Source organism: Acomys minous (genome assembly GCF_964271855.1).
Source record: "Acomys minous genome assembly, chromosome: 17".
NCBI lineage: Eukaryota > Metazoa > Chordata > Mammalia > Rodentia > Muridae > Acomys > Acomys minous.
The window spans coordinates 57,595,402-57,619,067 of record NC_140500.1 but is presented as its reverse complement, the minus strand read 5'-3'; the positions used below and the strand labels follow the sequence as shown (position 1 = coordinate 57,619,067).

The 23,666-nt window shown below is 50.4% G+C and overlaps 1 protein-coding gene across 4 annotated transcripts in view; it reads left to right on the top strand.

The window, feature by feature from the left end:
- Positions 1-23,666, top strand: part of ADD2 (adducin 2) — a 100,984-nt gene that overhangs the window by 32,746 nt on the left and 44,572 nt on the right. For 3 of the 4 annotated variants that reach the window (XM_084765945.1, XM_084765947.1, XM_084765946.1), the window contains exon 2: positions 22,449-22,547. The gene's annotated coding sequence lies outside the window, so the exon portion shown is untranslated. Of the gene's footprint in view, positions 1-3,762; positions 3,787-22,448; positions 22,548-23,666 lie in introns of those variants that run through there. The other variant, XM_084765948.1, reaches the window with a different exon arrangement.

The window sequence follows — 23,666 nt, the reverse complement described above, 5'->3', positions numbered from 1 at the left end:
TTAAAGAGGCTGACATAGGCCTGGGATCTGAAGTCCAGTCCTCATGCTTGTGGTGCTAATCCTTTATCTACAGCGACCTCCCCAGCTCTCACTTTAAAAACAAGTTAAGAGTATAGCAGAGTAGATTTTTCTAAAATAAGGAATGCGTTAGTAAGATTTTCAGAGCTGGGCAGCTTCTAGAAGTCATACAGTGGGCTAACTGATCTATCTGCGTGGTGGTCTTTAGAAGTGTGGTATGAATGTAGTGGCGGACTTCAGAAAACTACCATCATAAGGCCAGGGGGGACATCCTATAAAGATGCTTAAAGATGTTCAGCTGGCCCAGGCAAGTGACACTTTCTGTCCTCTTGGCTGGCGCAATACATAAAGTAGTGTGTGAGTGGCCTCCAGGGAAATTGCTGTTGTTTCATTTATTCCACTACTCAGCCCCACACCAGTCCAGCTCTCCCTGGGCATGTGCCCTCTGGTTCTCTGTTCACTCTTTCAGACTGGTCCACTTCTTTCCCACCAGAGCTCCTCAGCATCTGCTGGACCATTCTCTGCCTCGACACTCAATACCCTGGCTGTTTTGATGCCCACTTGGCTTTGTGCTCTGTGCCCTGTACTCTGTGCAGGTCCAACCTCCTAGAGGAGAAGGGCCACGCCTGTCTTGTGTGGGGGAAGGTGGGGGAGGGGGAAGAAGGCAGGGAGGGGAGGTGGTTAGGGAAGGCAACTGGATGAATTCTTAACACTTGCTTCCCTATGTTGCAGTTGCCAGGAGGAGAAGGAAAGTAGGGACAGGCCCCAGCGTAGACAGAGGGCTTGAAAGAGGGTTAAAGTTTGGGGAAAGGTCTGTGGGTAGCTGCCTCGTGTGGGAAATGGAAAATGACATTTTCAAAAGCCCCACCTGTCTACTATTCCTAGGGGTATTTTAACAGTTCTAGCAAAAGATTCAAGCTTTTAAGTTTGGGGGTTGCAGGAACTGTGTTCCCATGACAACGGCATCCTCTCAGGACTGATCCAGGTGCATGTCTGCCTAATTAAAGTCTAGTCCTACTAGACAAAGAGTCATTTTCTTTTTCATTAATCATTATGCAAATTTCTTCTGCTGCCAGCAGGAAGACCGGTCCCTTCCCTACTCAGGTGTCTCCTGGCTTCTTGGTGCTGACAGAAAAAAAAAAAAAAGAAAGAAAGAAAGAAAGAAAGAAAACCAGCATTGTCTTTATTAGGAAGAATAGCAGAGCGGCCACATATGAAATGCTACTGGGAGAACAGAATAGTGCACTAAAGAAACCCAGATGAATATGTTTGGGATTCCAGAGATGACTGTTCCTGAGCATCACTCCAAATTCTGCATCAGCTCTCCCTTCTTCCCTTCTTCCCCTCCTTTTCTTAGTATCTCATGGAGCCCAGGCTAGCTTCTTTTTTATTTTTATTTATTTTTGTTTGCTTGTTGGTAGTTTTTTGAGACAGAGTCTTTCTATGTAGCCTAGGCTGGTCTAGAACTCATAGAGATCCTCCTGCTTCTGCCTCTGGGGTGCTGGGAATAGAGGCACGTGTCACCGTACCAGGCTATGCCTAAACTGTTTTGGGGTAGATGATAGTGTTCTTGAACCTCTGATCCCCCTGCCTCTACTTCTCTGGTGCTGGGATTATAGGCGTGGGCCACCACACCCAGCTTGTGTGCAATGCTAGGGATTGAAGCCCGGGCTTCATGCATGTTAGGCAAGCACTCTACCAGCTGAGCTGCACATCCCAACTCCAAATTCTGAACACTTCTGCAGGCGGTTTCTCATTGTCTAGAGTAAGAGATGACCTACTCATAAAGACTCGGCAAAGCCAGTCATCCCCCAGTGCTTAACACAGGCCGTTCTTCCAAGGCTGTGTCGTGTGGAAAGATGGGCTAGCATGGGATTCTTCGGAGCTCTTGGCTTGAAAGGATAGATGTGACATGTATCAAAATGGACCTAATGCAGGGCTGAGAGGGCCTGGACGGGAGAGCGACAAACACTGGCTTAGGATGTTCGGAAGGTCAGGCACAGACATATGCCACCTGATGATGGGGATGTCTCAAGAAATGTGTGTTTGATGTTTCTGTCATGGGCCAGCATCATACAGCACACATATGCCCACATGGACACTCTGCTAGTTAGTGCCTGGGCTCTCGGGCAGCCAACCTGCACAACATGGAGATGCTACAATACCAAGCACACTGTGCTGAATATCTGTGTGTCTAGAACATAGCGTAGACTCCACTCCTGCACTTTGTCACTGGGGGAAATATGGCTATAAAGTACACCACCGTGGATGTCCCCTGGAGATCCGTATCAATCAAAGACCTTAATAGGCACCCTCTCGCAGCCTCCTTTACTGTCTCCCCTGCACCTGCGTTGCAGGAGCACATTCCCTGCCCTAGCTGCCCACATCCACCTCCGATTGCTTCCATCCTGCCTCTCCTAAGTTGTTATTAGTAACACTGGCTTTCTCTCTCTTTCCTCTTATATCTCCCACTACTCCGGAGGCTCTGAGAACCTCTCATGGGGCAGTGTTTTGATTCCATACATCCCTCCCGCCCATACCTTGCCCTCCCAGGAAGCAGTGGGTTCAGCCCATTGGTGGATGCTGTGGCTAAGGCTCCCCTTTTGGGGGGTGTGAGGCAGGGGTTTTGGAGAGAGAAATGTGGGCCAGCGCTGAGCGGTAAATCAGTGTTTCTTTAGGTTGTTACTGGTAATTCAAGTCCTTGGTCTTGCATTGGTAAAGCTGTTGTCCTTGGTCCCAGAGTCTTGCCTTTCTGTGTAAAGACATTCCTTTCCCCGTGGGCTTATCTGTGTACATGCCTGCTGGGCTGTCACAGGAGTTCCCGTTCCTGAAAAATGCTAGGGATTTTGCTAGAGAAAGGGTCTCAGAGTGCAGGGGTGTGGTGCTGAAGAGATGGCAGGCTCCATCGGGAGGGGTGGGCAGCGGAGGCTTGGTGGAGCCAAACCCAGGCTTTCTAATTCTAGAGCTAAGAGCAGACTGGTTTCCTTGACAACGGAGCTAAAGTCTGCTCATCTACTGCTTGGGATGGGCTTTTGTGTGTCTACAGAAAGCTCTGGGACTTGGGGACAAGAAAGGCAGCCATTTCTGGAGATGTGCCAAGCCTTTTGTATTAATAATATTTAAAACCTTCCCAGGTGGCCAAGGGACATCAGTTATATAATCTGCGCATTAGGAATCTAGGTATAGAATCTTGTTTCTTTCCACCACATTGCCTCTGCTCCCTAATGGTTTTTGTTTGTTTGCTTTTTTGTTGTTGTTCTTTTTTATTTTGTTTTTACCTTGCCAGCCATACTTTTTTGATACTATGTTTTTACAATGTCACTACCACTCTCAAAGCTAAACCCAAAGCATCTTTCTCTTTCTCACCTGACAACAGTGTGTGTGATAACCAGCATTTGGCAAGCTGGGCCAGGCTCACACCTGCACTTGTCAGGTGGCATCCTCAGACAAGGCTTAAGGGGCCAATCCCTCCTTCTTGATGCAAACCAGAAGTTGCAGGCACAATGCTGGCCAGTTAGCTTAGCGCGGAAGCAGGGCCCCGTGGAGGCAGCACATCTTGGGTAGTGGCTTAGCGTTGAATTCATGGATGCTTTCCCTTCCTATGCATTATTACAGCCTCTTTCAGAAGCATTCAGGGACCATGAGAGGAGGCAGCCAGTGGAGATTTCATATTGTCTGCAGGAGCAGCATCTGCTTCGGGGAAATAATCTAGTGACTTGGAGCCTGTGGCAACTCTCAAGGAGCTGGCCCCAGACCTCAGGCTCAGAGGTATATGAATGTCACGTTTCTTTATGTCTGTGTCAGCGTACTGGGTGTCTGAGTGCTAAAGGACACAGATGGGGACTGTGGATGAGAGTGGCTCCGATGACAGGAGACAGTGGCTTCAGACAAATGTGTCAGTGGCAAAAAATGCATACCAGACGGGCACCTTCTCCACCAGGCCTCTCAGGGAGCCTGGCTTCTCCTGACAGTCAGAGCTCCAGGGCTCAAGTGTATCTCAGGCATTACTGGGTGGGTGGGTGGGGGGTTCGGATGAACTGAGCGATCTAAAACTTTTTACACAATTCCTTTGTTTCCCTCACCTTCCAGAGAGCCACTGACTTTCCCAGGCAAATGCTGGGCTTATTAGCCTAGAGGAGGCTTGAGCTGCCAGCATTCTTTGTCTGATGGAGACCCTTTCCCCTGGGGCTCTGCTCCTCTGACTAGACAGGATCCAGCTTCCTATCCCGCCTCCCACCTCCCTGAGGGCCATCTGAGTTTGGCTCTTTCGGGGAATCAGGGACCTGGCTCCCAGTTGTCTGTCTGCCCCATTTGCCTTTCCCCTGGACACGGAGCCCCCTGTTACCCGCTTGGCACCCTGGATCAATGAGCCAGAAGTACAGCCAGGGAGCAGTGCTTCCTGTTCATGAGGGTGAGCTCTGCATTGGTTCTGCTCCCTGTCAAATCCCAGGCCTCTCCGTTGGGCAGAGTTAATCATTATCACCCATAGTAGTGTTGTAAAGCTGTGTGGATTTGCGTGCTGGTGGTCCCCAGCTAAACCTGCAGGACAAATGCCTTTGCAAACTGTAAAATCCCAAAGGCCTCACTTTGGGTTTGGGGGATTTTGTTTTGTTTTTGTTTGTTTGTTTGTTTTTTCAAGACAGGGTTTCTCTGAGTAACAGAGCCTTGGCTATCCTGGATTCGATTTGTAGACCAGGCTGGCCTCAAACTCACAGAAATCCTACCTGCCTCTGCCTCCCGAGGGCTGGGATTATAGGCCCAGCTAGGCCTCACTGTGGTGTGTGTGTGTGTGTGTTTACTGCTTCACAACAAGGTTACGTGAGGAACCCTGTTCCCTAATCCTGCAGTACTATAGCTGGCTCTTACTGCTTCTTGCATCTTGCCAAGCTCTGAGCCCTGGGAGATAAAGAGGGGAATAGAACAGAAAATACCACCTTGAGGTATTGGGTCTAACAATATTAGCAGTTTCATTTTGTCTACAGTGATTCAGAAGTGAGGAGTTGAGAACTTCCTAAGGAGGCTCGTGCTGTGCCTTCCCGTGCGGAATCTCTGATGGCGCCTGGGGAAGGTGTTCTCACATTGCCCCCCAGGACACGTCAATCAAACACTGCCTAATTAAGAGAGCCACTCAGAGCAGCAGCGTCAGCTCAGCAGAGCCTGTCTGTGGGCTCTTCCTGCAAAGGCCTGTCCATAACTCTGGTGAGAGTACAAAGGCTTGAATGCACGGACGGGGAGGTCTAGTGTGCAGCAATGCAATTAGAGGGGCTTGAGGCATCCCCTCCTGGTCTGCACCATCCTCTCATCAAAACAGTTCCCAGTGAGAACACTCTAGGTGCCTATACGCCTCGCCTGAAGACACTGTGGGGGTCAATGTCAGGTGAGCTCTGTCCCCTGAGGACCTTTAGTCTAGCATCAGTGACAACTTGGTCTAGTCTCAGCGGCTTACGAGTTTCTGCCGAATTCTCACAGTTCTGTTTGTCTCCTGCCTTCTGCCCACATCTCCTCCCGCAACGAGGAACCCTGTTGAATTGAGAGTAGGTGTGGGTGGTCACAGCCTGTTCCGGTAGGTGGACCAGAAAGGCCTTTCATCTTTGGTGCTCATCAGTTTTTCTAATAAGCCCATTGTCCCCAGGGTCCCCTGTGCCATTACAGTAAGGAGGCCTGTGTCCACCTCCATGTGTCTCCCTAGCTGTGGCATGCTGCCCGTGAGTCCCCTGTAACCCTGACGTCATCGGAATGTTAGGAAGAACACCATCTTATCAGGTCACATTGATGTCAGATGGATGAGCAGATGTCTGGCCAAGTCTCCCTAGGACACTGGCTGCCAAACAGACATCTCATGCTCGAAGCCCAGGGAGAGGGAGGAGGGGTGGGGCAGGTGGCTTGATGATGTCCACGGCAATAGGGCCTGAGACGACATAGCTCCATTCACCCACTGCCTCTAGGGGATTTTGTTCAGGGACTTTCACTCTGGTGCAGTGGACACATTTGGCCCTGCCTTGGTGCCAAAAAAGAACTTCAGGAGGAGTCAGCATGAAGCAAAATTGTATCTCATTAAAAAGAGATTTTTAACAAGAATTTAAGCATAGGGGTAAATAGAGAAGTGCCCAGGAAAGGATAAGCCATGCCCCAGTAGACTGTTTTGGTGGCTTCCAGTGTGACATAGTGCAAAGTGTTGTCTCAGGAGGTTTTCTCCACCACCACCTCTTTTACCTCCACCTCCTGCACCTTCTCCTTCTCCTCCTCCCCTGGCTCCTCCACCTCCTTCTTCTCCTCCTCCCCTGGCTCCTCCACCTTCTCCTTCTCCTCCTCCCCTGGCTCCTCCACCTCCTGCACCTCCTCCTTCTTCTCCTCCCCTGGCTCCTCTACCTCCTCCACCACCTCCTCCACCTTCCTTTGGTAGATGATCTCATAGGGTGGTTTCTGAAGTCTCTTTACAGGGTTCTAATCTGAGAAGGTAAAATCATGGGTCACAGGGGCCGCACTGGGGTCTTTCACTAGAAATAGAGATCCTCATCTTGCTTGTGAGACTCCTAGAAAATCATAGATGTACATCTGGCAGAGAAGCAGGCTACACTGAAGGTCATAGATGCTCAGGCCTTAAGCATGGCTCACCGCTGTTTTAACGGTCTTGTCTAAAATATCTTCCTATAAAAGGAGTGTGGAGGAGCCCTTGCCCTTCACAGCACAGTTTGCTAATTGTACTGGAATCGACTCTCTGTGGAGAGATTGTTTCATCCAGATTGCCTCTCCCATTTCACCTCTCTTTCCCTGCCTCTACTCCTGCCTCAGGGGAGTGATCGGATGAGAAATGTCCCCTGTAGGCACAAGTATCTGAACACTCAGTCCCCAGTTGGTGGTGGTGTTTGTATAGACTCAGGAGGTGCTGCCCCCTTCCTGGAGGAAGTGTGTCACTGGTGGCGAGGCGGCCTGGAGATCTTCCAGTTCAGCTCTCTGCTTATGCGTGCATCTGAAGATGTGAATAGTCAGGTTCTGCTCCAACCGTCATGCCTGCCACTCGCTGCTGTGCTCCCCTACCGTGATGGACTCTTAGCCCCCTGGAATTGTAAGCCCAAATAAACCTTTCCTCCTGTGTGCAGCCTTTGGTAATGGTGTTTTATCACACCAATAGGAAAATAACTAAGATACTCAGTGAGTGTGGAAAGAATGCCCACTACTGTCTTCTATACCGGTGGTCAGCTTGTCTGGCTGAGCCATGATGCCTTCTGCCCTCAGTGCATATGTGTGTGCATGTATGTGCACATGTGTGTGTGTGTGTGTGCGCGCACTTATTCTTGTTAGTGGCTATTTGGCTTACTTGCATTATTGTGACTGTTCCTGGCCATGTGGCCACAGTGGGGGGTCTGTCTTGAACAGCATCAGTGTCCAAGGCCCTGATGTGCTGTTGTGCTTACATGTCACCCCTAATTTCACACGACTCTTCACACTACTTCATTCACATGATAGGGAACACTGAGATAGTTCACATTTTCCATCCCAGGACAACTATTCAGAAAAGAAATAGAATATTTTTTTTGACACTATCTTGCACTGGTTACAAATGGTAGCAATTGCCTGTGGGACTCTTGAGAAATTATGAAGTGTTAATTAGCAAAAGCACTGCGTATTTAAAATGCTCGGCATGTTTAAATAACTGTGGAATCAAACCTACTTTGCAATGTTGTAAAACCATCTGGTCTGAAAAATCTGAGGACTTAAATTTTGGTGCATATATTAAGAAACATGTTAGGGCCTTCTGGAAGTGGTTGTTTTATAGCATTTTTTTTTTTAGTTCCCTAGATGTGGAAGCAGGCCATGAGGCGGTGACAGTTGTGGCCTGGCAAGCTTGCATTGCTCCCTGTGCCTGTCAGCCTGGCTAAGTGACAAGGCTCACGGCTGAGATGGGGTATGATGGGTTAACATAATGCTGGCACAGGAGGCTATGCCCTATGAGGTTACACTGACAGCACGCTGTGGCCTTAAAGATGGGCACCAGTGGCCAGAGAAACTCATGGTGGCAAGTCGAGGTCTTGTCTTTCTCACCTATGAGATGGGGGAACATGTGGACCACAGCAAGATGACTTATACAGCTGCTTTCTTTGTTATTTTCAAAATGTATTAAATGGATGAACTATATCTTGACTGTATCCACCCGCATTCCCTCCCGCCAGCTCCCTTCCTCCCCCCACCACGTGTCGCTCACAGCTTCATGTCTTTTTTATAACCCACTGCATCTTATTAGTTGCTGCTCATATGCACATGGGTGTGGGCTTATCCACTGGGGCATGGGCAACCTACCGGTGACCACCCCCCAGTGACAAGTGAGTGCCCCTCCCCAGAAACTGATAGCTCCTCAGCTAGTGGCGGGGCCTTGTGAGCCCTTCCCTGGCCTGTGTTGGATTTTTAACTGGGTTGATCTCGTGCAGGTGGCCACAGCTGCTGTGAGTTGGCGTGTACAGCATCCATGTCGTGAATAGGAGCCGTCGTCTCATAGCTCTCCTCCTTGCTCCCTGGTCTTCCCCCCGCCTCACCCCTCACCCCCATACCACCACATGTGAGTGAGCCACGGTGGCAGTTGAGGTGATATCCTGTCTGTGCCAGAGCCCTCAGCAGTCTCCTGTGCTCAGCAGTCTTGACAACCATGAGTCTCTGCATCGATCACTGCCCACTGCAACGAGAAGCTCCTCTGACCTGGAAGGTCAGAGATGCCTAAGCCATAAGTTCTTAGAAGGCAGTTTGACATCGTTAGTCTTTAGGCAAAGACACCAATAGGTTCTGTCCCATACCTTCCCCCTAACTGTGGTTTTGGCCATATTTAAATCCAAGGCATGAATTCCCTCGCTTTAGGATGGTGGTTCCCAGGGGATGAAGGCTGGTACCTGATGGCTACGGACAGTGAAACTGTCACGGATGACTGTTGTGAAGCATTTTAGAGATGTCACCATGTGTATGGAATGGCCTGGGAGGATGGGAGGATACAGTCTGGGGGAAAGCAAGCCACGAGCATCTATCTGCACCATCTGCTTGTCCTTCTTTGAGGGAGTAGACCATGACAGGGCTGAAGACACTCCGTCTCGACCTGCAGCCTTACATCAGTGGTTCTCCTCCTGCCTAGCACGCTTTGAGCCCACTGCCCAGGTGCCTGGGAGCCCGAGTTACAGCTCCAGTCTTCTTGGATCAACTGCTTTGCTTATTCTTCTTTCTTTTTGGTTGGCTTTCAAGACAGGGTTTCTTTGTGTAGCCTTGGCTGTCCTGGACTCACTTTGTAGACCAGGCTGGCCTCAAACTCACTTCCTCTGCATCCCTGAGTGCTGGGATTACAGGTGTGTACCACCACGCCCAGCCTGTTTTGCTTATTTTTTATTTTTAAAAGCTATATTTGTTTATTTGTGTGTGTCCATGGGGGTGTGTGGGACCAGAGGACAACTTGCAGGAATCAGTTTTCCCCTTCCACCATACGGGTCCTGGGGACTGAGCTCAGGTCATCAGGCTCTGTGTGACCTGCTGTGCCATCTCAGTGGCGCAGGTGCTTTCACTTTACAAAACATCAAGATAACTGATGATTTATGGGTCAGATCAAACTCATCAAATTAGGGACGTAGGCTCCTATCCTTCCAGGAATTCCCCAGGCCTCCAAAAACCAGAGACACAGAAGTTCTTTTAAATTTTCTTCCTATCAAAACCAGAAACAAGCCTCATGGAAATATAAAAATCCAAGCTGAGTGCCACAAGTGCTGTGGCTTCAAGATAGCCATACTAACTGTACAGACGCTTGCTGAGACGTATAGGGTTAGGGACAGCCAGACTCACTGTGCAGACGCTTGCTGAGACGTATATAGTTAGGGACAGCCAGACTAACTGTACAGACGCTTGCTGAGACGTATAGAGTTAGGGACGGCCATACTAACTGTACAGACGCTTGCTGAGACGTATAGAGTTAGGGACAGCCATACTAACTGTACAGACGCTTGCTGAGACGTATAGAGTTAGGGACAGCCATACTAACTGTACAGACGCTTGCTGAGATGTATAGAGTTAGGGACAGCCAGACTCACTGTACAGACGCTTGCTGAGATGTATAGCATTAGCGATGGGCACGTGTTTGAGAGAATTCCTTCTAGCCGTATAATGTTTTCATTTGTGAGTTCATTACAATAGTGTGATTTTATATAAAAGAAAGGAAAAGAACAAGCTGGCTCTTGATTGACTTGCTCAAGGGCGATGAACTAGAGCCATCAGGACCCATCAGCGCTGCCCGGCTGAGCTGCTCTTCAATTCAGAAACAGGAACAAGTGCCAGGGAAGGTCAGTGCCTTTCATGCACTGCTAAAGGTAGAGCTTCCACACGCTGAAACCCTGGCCCGGAATCATGGCGGCTTGGATCCCCAGCTCCTGAGTCGTCATATCCTCCGTCACAGGGCACTTCCGGTTCCTTTGTTTCTCTGGTCCTAGGCCGTGCACCCAGAGCTCTGCACACACACATGCCACTCTAACACTCTACCACCATGGCTGTTCACTTTCCCCTTTGTCCATCATGGTTGAGGGAAGCCATGGTGGCAGGAACTCAAGACTGCTGGTCACACTGTGTTCACAGTCGGAGCAGAGACCTGAGTGCTGGTGTTCACCTGCTCGCTCCTTTGTGTTCAACCCAGGGCATAGGATGGTGCTACTCACAGCTAGCATGCCTCTTCCCAGCTCAGTTAACCTAATCTAAGACACCCACAGAGGTCTTTCCCCTTAGTGATCATAAAGCCAGTCAAGGTGACATGGCCTCCGTGGGCTCATGAGCTTTTCCTCTCAGTGTAAAACAGCTCTCCGCTAATATGGCGATGGTATTTTTAGAGTCCAGCTCAGTAATCCAGGATAATCTCATCATGAGATCCTTAACTTAATTGCACCTGCTAAGACTCACGGCCCTGGAAAGCCCACAGTGCTGTGCGTGGATGAAAGAGCCAGGGAGGGGGCAGACACAGATGCCTCGACTATGCATGGCGTTGCTGGGAAGCTGGTGGCTAATTGCCCTGTTCTTTACGAGGAGGTCACCCGGAGACACTCTTGAGCATTTCTCCTTCGATAGCTGCCATGTTGAGATGAGACCCACGGTGATAGAGGACTTGGCCAAGGTCCCACAACTTCTGGCTTCCTCGTGTCCACAGAGTGGGAGAGCTGGAGCAGGGCTCAGCTCTTGGTGGAGCAGGTACCAGAGAGTATAAACATGCTTATTCCATTCCAATAACTTTCGGTTCCCACCATATGTGCACAGCGTCCCACCAACTGCGTTGACGGCGTGAAGCCATGCACTTGATGCCTGCTACATGGGCATCTGACATGCGTCTGTCTCTCTGCTATTTCTTTCCATCTATGCTGCGCCTCATCCTAACACACTTCTTCTGTGTCTTCCCCTGCATGTGACCCCTCCGTGAATTCACCTCACAAGTTCTCCCCTCCTTTTGTGCAGTGAGAGATGAGGTCCCCTGCCCTGGTCCTCTCTTTTTACCTTGCATAAACCTCAGACTTTGCCATTTGAACTTTTTGGTTTTCTCACACTTAAAAATCTCATCCCTCACTTGTGTGTTCCACGCTTGACTCCCAAGAAAAGCCAGGAGTCCCAGGACACAAATGTGCCAGGGGCTGGCAGGACATAGCCTTTTATACCTATAGTAAGTGTTCAGGCCAGGGACATGGGGGATGGGCTGGAAGACCCACAGCCCAGCCTAGAGTTCTCACCAGCAAACAGCATTGCAGCAGGCCCCCATTTCAGCTACTGTAACAGAATTCCAGAGACCGAGTCATTTATCAAGAATAGAGGTTGTGATACTTAATACTGATTGTCAGCTCGGCTGGGTCTAGACAAGCCTCAGGGCATGCCTGTGTAGGTGTGTCTGGATTGGCTTAATGGAAGTGGGAAGACTCAACCTAAAAGTGATGATAACTTTCCTGGACTGGATTTTCTACACTGGGTAAAAACAGAGAGCTCAAGCTGAGCACCAGCGTTGGTTGCTCCCTGCTTCCTAAGTTCGAGTGCCATGTGACCAGCTGCCGCAAGCCCCTGCCGCTGTGCCTTCCCTGTCATGGTGAGCTGTACCCTCACACTGTGAATCAAAGTAGACCCACCTCCTTCTTCAGGATCTCCTGAACGGCGTTTATCACAGCACCAAGAAAAGAAGCTACAGCACAAGCTTACATAACTATGGTTCTGGAGGCGAAGTCTGCAGACATCCTGCACCAAGGAAGCAGACACAGGCGGAGAGGTCAGCCAACTGCATCCATCCTTTGGATAAGAGCTGGCTCTGGAGACTATGACCTAATCTAAGCCAGTCACGAGCATCTTGCCCTTCTGATCCGACAGTCTCCCGAAGGCCAACCCTCTTAACACCACTGCCATGGAAATTAAGTCTTAACATGAGGAAGGAACATTCTGAAAGCAACACATCTCAGAAGGGAAGGTATGGTCTGAAATCTTCCCCCTTAGTACAGAAATCCAGCCACAGACACTGCCTTCTTAGTTTTATTGATCTCAGACTCAGAATCATTAACTTTCCCCCTGAGGACGGGGGGATGAGGCAGCCTGTCCAGACGCATGCTCACTGGCAGGATGGAGTTGGGGCAGTGGTTTGTTTTTATATTTTAAACTGTTAGATTGTCAGTAAGCTACACTAGGCGTGATTGAACAGTAGCCCCCTGGCTTGGGTGAGTCCGTAGTTGTCAGGCCCTGCGCAAGGCCAGAGCTTTCTGTATGGTACCTCGGATAATCCTACCTGTGTCCTGTCCACAGTAGATGAATGAATAAGCTGAAGTTAGAAAATGGAAGCTGTCAGGGCCAATGAGTTGTCTCAGTGGGTACGGGCTTTCGACACCAAGTCTATGACCGGACTTTGACCCTCAGAGTCCGTATGATGGAAGGAGAAAACTGGCTCTTCTACTCCAGTTACCTCTGACTGTCACACATGCACATGCAGAGGCACAGACACAGAGTGGGGTGGGGAGAACTGAGATCCAAGCCTGAGCTCTTATTTCCAGGGTTCCTGGGGTTAGTGCCTGGGCCCTGGTAGCCCTAACAAGGCAGACTCGGCCACCTGCCCCCAGGAAGCCAGTGGAAGAGACAACAGTGTAAAGCAGAAAGTGGAGATGTGTTCAACGTGACCCCGCCCCAGCCAAGGCTGTCTTCAGGTTACTGACAGGAGGGTTAGGTGTAAATAGAGGCCACAGGGCTGACATGTAACCAGTGTTGGACAAGTTGTAGTCCACCCCAATATTGACCCATCACAGCCTCTGCCTCAGTTTCTCCCCCAAGGTAGTCTGGCAAGTTCTAAAAATGGCAAACTCTCTACCTAGAGGATAAACTCTGCCTCTGGCTGGCATTCAGCCTTTTTATCTCTCAGCATGAGATTCTAGGAGAAAATGCCAATTCCCCGGGGACCATTGTTCCAACAGTCTGTTAGCCAGAGGGGGGCACAAGAATACCATCAGCATGGCCATACCCTGACACTGGTGGGTAGACCCAGGCTCTGCGTAATTTTGTAAAAAGACAATTTTGGAGTACTCTAGAAATTGTTTAGCATTTTCTAGGGCTCCTCATTTTTTTTCCCATTCTTCCTCCAAAGTTGGAAGTATGTAGTCCAGAAATGAATGGCAGACCCCAGAGGGATTTGGTATGGCCACTGCGCCCAGTGGAGCATCTGCTACACGCTGGGCTCCTCCCCTCCCCTCACCTTCTCCTCCTCTCCCCCACACTCCTCCGTGTGTGTGTGTGTGTGTGTGTGTGTGTGTGTGTGTGTGTGTGTTGTCTGGAATCAAACCCAGGGAGCTGTGTCTCTAGGTCCTCTTGTGTTTTCCTCAGCTCAGCAAATCTGAGTCTCCTCTTCCATCTTGTACTAGGCTCTCCTCACTTATGACCTTGCACTGCTGTTTCACAGAAGAGAAGTGGCTTCCTCATCCTAAAACAGACAAACAAAAGCTGTGTGAGATCCTAAGCCTGCCCTTGTCCTGGACCTCAGGATGCAGCATGAGGGAGAAGCAGACACTGACAGACAGGCAACATGGTCTGTTTCTCTCGTGGCATCTCTTAGCCCCTTCACCGGGTAATGACACGCTCTCTACCATGGGAATGTAATGACACCATTTTCTTTCTCGTGTGCGAGCGTGCACGTGTCTAGATACGTGTGGGCACGCTCTGAGACCCGAGGCTGGTGTTGGAAACTATCCTTGACCACTCTTCCACCTCACTCATTGGGTCAGGGTCTCTCAGTGAAATGTGGGGCTCCCTAACATGGTTGTCTCTGGGGATCTTGTCTCTGCATGTGGATTGCCACCCCCGCCCCCCCCCCACAGAACCTTTACTAGGATCTTGGGGTTAGGACATTGGCCTTCATGCTTGGGAGGCAAAGGCTGTAACTGCTGAGCCATCTCCACAGCTCCAGTGACACTGACTTATAACCTGGGTTCCCATGTTTTATTCTAAGACACGCTCCTCCACACTTAAATGATCTCTGAGACTGGGATGTGTCTTCTAACCAGAGGTAACTTATAACCGAGGGGGATGGTTTCCTCCTTCAAGCTGTGATTTAGATGAACGTGGTGGGGCTGATGGTTATTTTTGCAGCTTACCCTCATCCCAGATTTGATGCCTCCCCTACATCTACCCCCACTTCTAAGACAAGCATCCATGCTGGCCCGTGTGACTCACCTCCTGTGTCCTTTTCTCAAACAGGAGATATACCGAAAACGAGGCTGACTTGAGTCACAGTATCTGTTCTCAACCTTCAACCTGGTCCCCCTAATTTGACTTCTCATTTCTTCCTTCTTTATTTATCAATACTGTTACGGCCTCTTGAGAGTTAAGATGGAAGATCATATTTTAAGAACTGGCTATTTATCTCCTTGTTCCCTCGCGTCTGCTGTTAGGAGCCCAGTCCCCCATCACTACAGATGAGCTTAGCTGAATTTAGTTTTCCACAAGTGGAGCTCCCGTTTCTAAGCTGGGGGTAGGGTGGCCTGGCTCCTTCATCCTTATTATTTCACGTCTCTACCCTGAGATGGACTGGTCATGAAGTGCAGACATTGTCCGGAGCTATGGAAGGTTGAGATAATTGTGTAAACATTGTTGTCATTCCGGAGAACATGTGGCTTCCTGAAAACTTTTGCTAGAAGCTATTTTCCATCAAGGTTGTACCTCAGGGGATTTGATTTCATCTTATCTGAAATTATAGTAAAAGAAAAACAAAAGTTGTGAGGGGCAGTGAGATGGTAAGGAAAATGCCAATGCCACAGCCGGGGAGAGGAAAACTAAGTCCAGAGATTCCACACTTGGATGCCTAGGTCCTAAAGGGACTCCCACATCGGCGGGAGGGAAGCAGAAGCCCAGAGTTCACAGGCGATTGTCTCAGAGAAAGAGAGGGCATGTGTGAGAACATTGCTAAGGAAGGATGCCAGCGGAATCAGGCCTAGAAAGTCCAACTGGCTGCTCCGTGGTCCGCCCGTCCGCTCCGTGGTCTGCCTTCCATTTGCTGGTTGCATCCATTGCCCAGACTGTTTCATCTGGTCCTCTGCATCCTGCAAGGAAGATACCATTGGAGGAAACATGGGGATAAGGCCCCTGGACTCCCAGTAACTGTTAGTCTGCATCTGTAACTGTGACGTAAACACTTGAGTTCAATCAGCTTAAAAAGAAGAAATGTCTCTTTTGGCCACAGGTGTCAAGGATTCAGCTCATGGCTGGATGGTCCCATTGCTCTGGGTCTGCGAGTGTTCGCATCATGGCTGGGTACAAAAGAGAGGACCTGACTGCATCCCCCAGTCTCCTTTAGGAGCACACTTCCATGATCTGAAAACCTCTCACCTCTTAAAGGTGTTATTACAATTTTCTCTTGTGCCCATTTTGTGAAAAACAAAACAAAGACACTACCTATCACAAACCTTGATAAAAACAACTAAAAGATTTTGACCTCCATGTATTAAAAGAGTGTTTCTTTCCAGCTGGGATGGTCAGTGGTGTTTGCTCTGTTAGTGGCAGAAGGCATCATGGGAAGCTGCTCCCTGGAGCTCTTGGCTGGGAGCATGGAAGGGTATGAGACAGGACCTCAAGCAGCACTGTCACCCTGGGCCAAACATAAAAACACTGTGATGTTTGCACTTGGCCAGGGTTTCAAGGTGCGTTCCACTGGGCTTTAGCACTCTTGCCTGAAGGCAATGGGTAGACAGGGTGACTGCCTCCTATGGCCTGGACGGATTGCTGATGAGACATGGTGACTCAGGGGAGACTTGGCCTCTGTGGTTACCTGCACAGGTCCTAAGGTCACAGACTCTTTCCCTGGAAGGATTGTGGTGGAAAGCTAGTTCCTCCCAATCTCTGCAAACCCAGAGCTTCCCACATGCCCGCCTCCCTCCTCACAAAGGCATGAAAGCCATTTGGTTTTGGGGATCCATAGCAGAAGTACCTATTGTGTGGGTTAAAGCCCAGTGTTGGAGCCTCAACGTTGGCAACAGCAAAGCTTCCATGCTGAGAACTGTCCACTTCCACACCACCGCCAAAGATGTAATGGCCCCACCCCTGAGAAGGCCTCTTGAGAGCAGGGGTTGGGGCTATGCTACTAACATCTCCAGCAGCTGGGCAGGGCCTAGCACGGGCTGAGTGTTTCATGAGAGGACTGTTTTTGAGCCCAGGTCTAGTGGAGCCCAGAGCTGACTCCATCTACCTTTGTGAGTCAGCAGACATGGTAGCATGTGTGGGCGACCTCTGGCCACTGGCACCCCTGCAGCCCACTGTGTTAGTGTGAGCACCAGAAGTGCCTCCCTGACCCCTGCCTCCTAGGCCAGAGCCAGATCAGTTCTCAGCCTGTTTGTCAGGAGCAGGAGCCAGACTTCCCTTCCCAGGCTGAACGTTGGGGCTTCTGTCACGGATACAAAGACTGGGCTTTGGGCTTGCTCTGGCCATTGGCTAATTTCCTTATTCCTTTTATACCACCACCATCACCATCATCACCATCATCACCACTACCACCATCATCACTGCTACCACCACCCCACCATCAGAATGACCACCATGACCTCCACCACCACCATGACCACCATCATCACCACCACCACCACCACCTCCACCATGACCACCACCACCACCACCACCACCATTCTTGTTGGTCTTTGGCATCTATCCACGTTCATTTGAGGGGGAGGTAGATCAGGGAACTAAGAAACAACAAGCTGACAGTCAATTAGGTGTGTTCAAATCCAGGCCCTTCTATGAACCAGGTCAGCACCCCAGATCTAGTCACTGAGGCTCCCAAGGCTTCAGCTCCTCACCTGGAAAGCCAAGGTGCTGGCTCTTCGTGGTAAGGCAGCTGCTGGGTTTCACAGCTCTGTGCACTGAATAATATCTGTGATTAAGATCTAGGTCTAGACCTTGATTCTCATAAATGTGGACCCAAAGACTCCAGCACTCTGTCCCTAGAAGCCCTGAGCAAGGTCTGTTTCAGATTAGCCTGGCCTTCAGTTCCAGATCCCGTATGAGATGACCAATTAACACGTCTACATACGTGTTTCTGTGTTTCTGTATGTTATATACACCCTCATTTTCAATTAACACAGCCTGACTATGGCTCTCTGGAGGGCTGGGAGATGTCTGTCTCTTCTGGGTGTCTTGCTCTGGTATCCAGTGTCAGTTCCTGTTTACTCCTGGCTTCTGAAGCTCCTGACCAGACCCATTGCTTCACAGTGAGAGGAAGCAGACTGAGTCCAGCCCCATGGGAAGAAGTGCTAGCTGTCATCCACGGCAACAGGTGGATGGGGGAACTTGTCTACTAGCCCCTCGGGGTGTGAGGCCCTTAGCCAGACGCTCTTAACACTCCCCTGGTCCTCTCCAGAGGAGCATGCTCCAGGAGTGCTGAAAAATCAGTACTCAGGGGGCACCCAAGGCAGGCAGCAGTGATGAACTTCTTCCGGCCAGCAGGGTTTCAGGAGACCGGTGAGGGTTTTGCTACCTCTTTCCTTTATCCTCCTTCCTCCTTTTTTAAGTACTTTGGTCCTAAGTGACCACAGCGGTTATTATATGCAGGGGAACATGGAAGAAAGTAGAACCATGTGGTGTGAGAGACTGATAAGTGTCCCCCGGGGTCCTGCCTTTATCTGAACATGGCAGGCAGGGTGTGGCTGAGTCTCTTATTCAACTGCCCACATCCATTCTGAATAACAGCAGCAAAGCCACCGCCTCTTGCACTTGTGGGAGTCTACAAGGATGGGGGATAGGTGAGTGTGGGTTCCGATGCTATGCACGAGGCCTGCAGCAAGTGCCTGTGGCTAGCCTTGTCCATAACTGACCTGGGAGGGGCAGGGCTGAGCGGTCAGGCAGCTGAGCCTGTGGCAGTGGTGACCTGCAGGGTGAGGGCAGCTTATGGCTGTTCAGGCTCTGTGTGCCAAGCATACAACTGTCTATTCTGATGCGGAGACGCCCCAGTGAACTGGTAGGAGACCGGCACCCACCTCTTAAGCTACACAGAGCTTAATCTTTAGATTTTAGCAGCATCTGGCCATATGGGCTCCTATCTGTTCTTTCTTGCATCTGCTCAGTTCTTTCCAGCCTCAGGGAGCCAGTGCACCTTCCAAGGACCACAAGGGACCTGCTGTTAGTGAGACAGGAAGGAAAATGCCCTTGGCAGTGACTTGCAGCCCAGCTTACCTGTGCCTCCAGCTTACCTGGAATTGTGGAGGGCAGAACAAAGTCCTGGTCACGCTGGGAGGGGCATCCAGGGGTCCAGGGCTTCCTGAGCCAACAGCAAAGGTCCTGTGGGAGACAAAGTTGGGGGTAACGGGTTTTTGGAAAGTGAGAGGTTGTGGGGTGTGGTTGGACATTTCCTGCTTCTTAGACCCCTGGGGTCTGTGTTGCATGTGAACTTGGAGTTGTTTGGCAGGACTAAGGATGAGTGAGTGTGGGCTATGATGCCATGTCTGAGACTTTGAGCAAGTGCCTGTGGCTGGCACTGCCTGCCTCCCAGTGCACCATTAGTCATATGTTTGCTTAGTCAGCATTTGTCCAGCACCTGCCTTACACCAGCACGCAGGGCAGAGACACACCGAGAACTCCTTCCACTTGCTAGGAGCTCTGGGTCATAGCTGTTGCCGTCGGGTTAGAAGAACAATGAAAATAGTAAAGGAAAGTGAATGACAGCTGAAGATTGGACAGAGTCCCCAGAGAGAAGACACCTGAGTGTCAGGCGATGAATAGGAAAAGGTATTCCTAGACGACCCCACCCTCCTCAGAGAGTCTGCCCATGAATTACGAGAAGCCTCAAAGCATGATGGGAAGTGGGATGGAGCAGGCACTAAGTGTCACATCCGGGTATGATTTCATTATATGTGGCCTCTGCGAGGAGAAGGGGGAGGGGAGGGAGGAAGTGGGAGAGGGAGAGAGAGAACATGTGAGCATAGACACCATGGCTCCCTTAGTGTGTGTGTAGGGCAGGGGGAGGGGGCGGTCAATGAGTTTGAATTCAACACAGGGGAAACATGCATTTGGCTTTTTAAAAGCAAATTCATAATTGCAGTTTTGTATTTAGCAAAGGCAAAAGGAGAGAATGCCTGCTCTTTTTGTAACAGGCCTCAGTTTGACTAAGTTTTGACTGAAAGAGCAGGAATTAAAGACGCCAACTCGGGGACCCTATCCAAGGGCACCGGGACTCAGCAGGACCGCAACAGGAAGGGGCCAGGTTGCGATTTTGGGACAGTGACTCCAGCAACCAGTTGGACAGCAGTCAGGAGACAGGAAAGGTCACACAGGCCGCCTCCCATTGAAGGACAGAGACAGAGGGACATAAAACTAGATCTCTGTGGCTGAAACCCACAGGGCAAAGAGAGGGGAGGCTGGCTCTCTGGTTTGCTTGGGGGCAGTTGCTGGTGGGACAGAGAGGTGGGTCAGTACAGGCACATCCAGGCCGTAGTATGCACCGGCCAAAGCCAAGGTCCACTGCTTGTGCTGACATCAAGGCTGTCATTAAAACTGGGAAAACTAGCATTTTTGTGTCTTGGGTGCACCTTCTCTTCTCCAGCCATGGGCTGGAATCCCCTGTGAGACTTTTGGTGCCTCTGTGCCAGCCTGGCAGCATACCTAGACTGGGTGGTCCTGGAGCGCCATGTGTTTGGCCTTCTGAGGCACCTAGCAGTGTCCCTCCAATTTGTGTGCTATAGCCCACTCTATCCTTTGCTTCCCAGCTCTTTGGGGTGCTGGAAGCTAAATGTAGAGGTTTTGGGGTTAGTTTTATGTCTGTTGAACACAAGCTAGAGTCACTTACTAAGAGGGGTTCACCACTGAGAAAATACTCCCATTGAGATTGCCTGTAGATGAGTCTGTTTATTTTCTTGATTAGTGACTGATGTGGGAGGGCCTAGCCCGGTGTGGGTGTTTCTAACCCTGGGCTGGTGGTCTTGGGTGGTAATAAGCAGGCTGAGCCAGCCAATAAGCAAACTGCTATGCAGAGTCCCTCTATGGCCTCTGTGTCAGGTCCTGCCTCCAGGTTTCTGCCTTGAGTTCCTGCCTCCAGGTTCCTGCCTTGAGTTCCTGCCCTGACTCCTTCAGTTGCTTTTGGACATGGTGTTTTATCATAGCACTGGAAATCCCAGCTAAGACAGGGCAGCTCTTGAGGCATGTACTGGGAAGCCACAGGAGCTGGTGCTGCTGGGAGTGCTCTGGCCCATGCAAAGCCATCTTTACACTGTGTGGATCTCCTGCCTGCTCCAGCCCAGTGCAGCCTGAGTCGAAACTTAAGCTGAGTTGTCACCCCAAGGTGGTGGGTTACAGATAATGAGAAAGAACTGAAGGAATATTTCACTTCAGTCAGGTGAGACACCATGACCCCAGGCACAGAGCTCTGGGGCACTGAGATAGGTCGTGGGAGACAGATGCCGGCCTCCTTGTCACTTCTTGGGTGAATTCTTTACTGTGCAGTTTAGTAAAGCTTATGGACACTGTTCAGCCTCCAGCAGTTCAAATCTTAGTGGGTCTTAACTTCTGAGGCAGGACTAATTCTTAGGAAGGGCTTCAGCGATATCAGCAGCTCCACCATGAGGTCAAGTAAGGAAGACAGGGCTCCAGAGGGTGTTACAATGGCTATGGCCCTGTTGTAGATAAAATAGTTAATAACATCCCTGTTCACTGGTCACCAGTGGGTGCCAGACATGCACACACAGAGCCTGGCTCTTAGAAGCATTTCCAGTCCCTGAGGTAGCAGGGTGAACCTTAGAGCTGGCCTTGATTGCAGGGTACCGAGATGTAAAGCTTTAGGCCCGCTGGATGGGCTGCAGAGGGGGCTGCCTCGGTGAGCACAGGCATGTGTACCCCCACATCCATTCTCCTTGCTCCTCACTGAGAGGCCAAGCTCCAGATGGCCCCTTCTCCAGTGTCAGGACAGGGAAGAGTAGAGCCAAGCCACAGCCATGGGTGGGGCACATAGGGGAGGCTGGCCCAGTCGCCAAAACACGTAGGGACTGGACAACAGGACATCCAAGTGAAAATAAAGGCTATCTCACACACACACACACACACACACACACACACACACACACACACACACGTGCGTGTGTGTACACCCGTGTGTGCGCCACTCATTAATCTTTGAGGATCTTTGGTCCCTGGGTTTTTGCAGGGATGACTTCCTGTGTCTGTTGAATGTCAGTGACTTTCCCTGTTAGATGACACACCCAACCAGTCTTAGCCAGGTCCTTTCCTCCCCTGCACTCTATGTGAAGTTATTTGCAGACAAGGCTCTCCCTCTTTCCTGGAGTGTGGTATCCTTCAGGCTGTTTCTGTCTCTGTGAGTGATCCTCAAATTCTTCGCCTTAGTACCTGTGAGTCCAGTGGCTGTTAGTAAAGTGTTTTGGGGGCCTTGGGCAAGAGGCCTATCTCCTGGCTCCATACTCCGCTGCTCCCACTCTCAGAGCAATTGTAGTGGCTTCTCCCTCCTCCTCCTCTCCCTCCTCCCCTTCCTCTCCCTCCTCCTCTCCCTCCTCTTCTTCTCCTCCGTCCTCCTCTTCCTCTCTCTCCTCTTCCTTCTCCTCCCTCCTCTCCCTCTGCTGTGTCCCTTCTTTTTTACCTCTTCTCTTTCTCTTCCTCCTGTCTTCCTCATCTCTTCCTCCTCCCTCTCTCCTCTCTTCCTGTCTTCCTCCTCAGGTCTTCCCTGTCCCTCTTCCTCCCTTACCCTCCTTTCTCCTTCCTTTTATCACTCCTCCCTCAGCATGCACCCAGGAAATGGGGTTTTCAAGGAAGTTTGATTCCAGCTATATAAGTGACCGAGCCTTTTTAACCTGTCAGTAGTCATGGTAGCTTTTAAACACCCATTTCCAGATCATTTCTAAGTGGGCCCCAGTATCTGTGCATAACTCGGGTGAAGATTCTCGGTGGGGATCAATGTGTGCCTGAGTTACCGACACCTGCACTTTTGTTGGCAGTTCCCACCTGGCTGCGTGAAGTGTGGCTGTGCCAGCCATCCTGGTCGTGAAGACCTGACACTGAAGACGGAGACTGGACAGGCCTGGTTCAACCCACTGGTAAGTGGTCATGGCTTTTGGAGACCGTGGGGAAAGTTGACTAAGGGGGATGTTCTAGACACTCAGATCTTTGCTCTGTACTCCCCTATCTGACTGGGAGCTACATAGAATATTGTTAGCACTCCACACCTGGTCCCATCCTTAGGTGCACAGCACCCAGAGACACTGACTCCAGGAAAAGAATCTGCCAGCAGCCCCCGCTCTGCCCAGCCGGCCCCCAGACCAGGAAGCTAGCCTATGCTCTCTGCCCACAAGGTGGCTTAACGGGTGTTGGGGGCGCAGTAGGAAGGAGTAGAGGAGTAAAGGCCTGCGCTAGGCGGGGTCCCATGTAAATAAATGCTGCCTGTGAAACCTCTTAGTGGTGGCTTGTTTCTTTCTGAAAACAAGGACAGTGGCACTCAACACATGGGGAGAGCCTGAGTATAAAAGCCACGATGGGAAATAGAGGTTTCCTGGACCCACAACCTCATTTTGGCAAAGTATCCTATCCCTGAGATAACTAGACCACCTTCCGGGCACCAGAGGTGGAGGCCCTAACCACTCTCCCTTCTGCCTGGCATGGCCACAAACAGGCGTGGAGGGCGGGGGGATCCTACAAGCCTTCCTCAGATGCAGCAACTCTCTGGAATGACTGAAAACATGCCCAACTGCTGCATTTGCAATCATGGTGTCACCACGAAGGATCTGAGTCAGAGGCAGCCAGTAGAAGAGACACATGCGGGGTCTAATGTGGCTCTTTTCTCCCAGCGTGTAGTCCTGTTCACCAACCAGGATGAACCTTCAGGCCCCAGCCGACAGGGAGGTGTTTCTTAAATCAGGGAGCTTATGCTGAGAAGTAGAAAATGCTATCTTTTGAATGTTTAACAAATTCCAAGGAAGTTTTGAAGCTGGTGAAAGGACAGAGGAAGCATCCCGGAAGCTTGCTTCCTTCATACCTGGCCCGGGAAACTTAGCAGCCCCTGTGATCTCTGGGATGCTGCATCATTTTCCTGTCTATGGTCCTTGTGTTAGCAGCGCTTGAGACAGAATTAGCTTCTTGGGCCAAAACACTTCGTTATAGTTATTTAGTGTGTGCCTGCTTACAGATGAATACTCACGAATTTCCTAATGAGAGAAGAT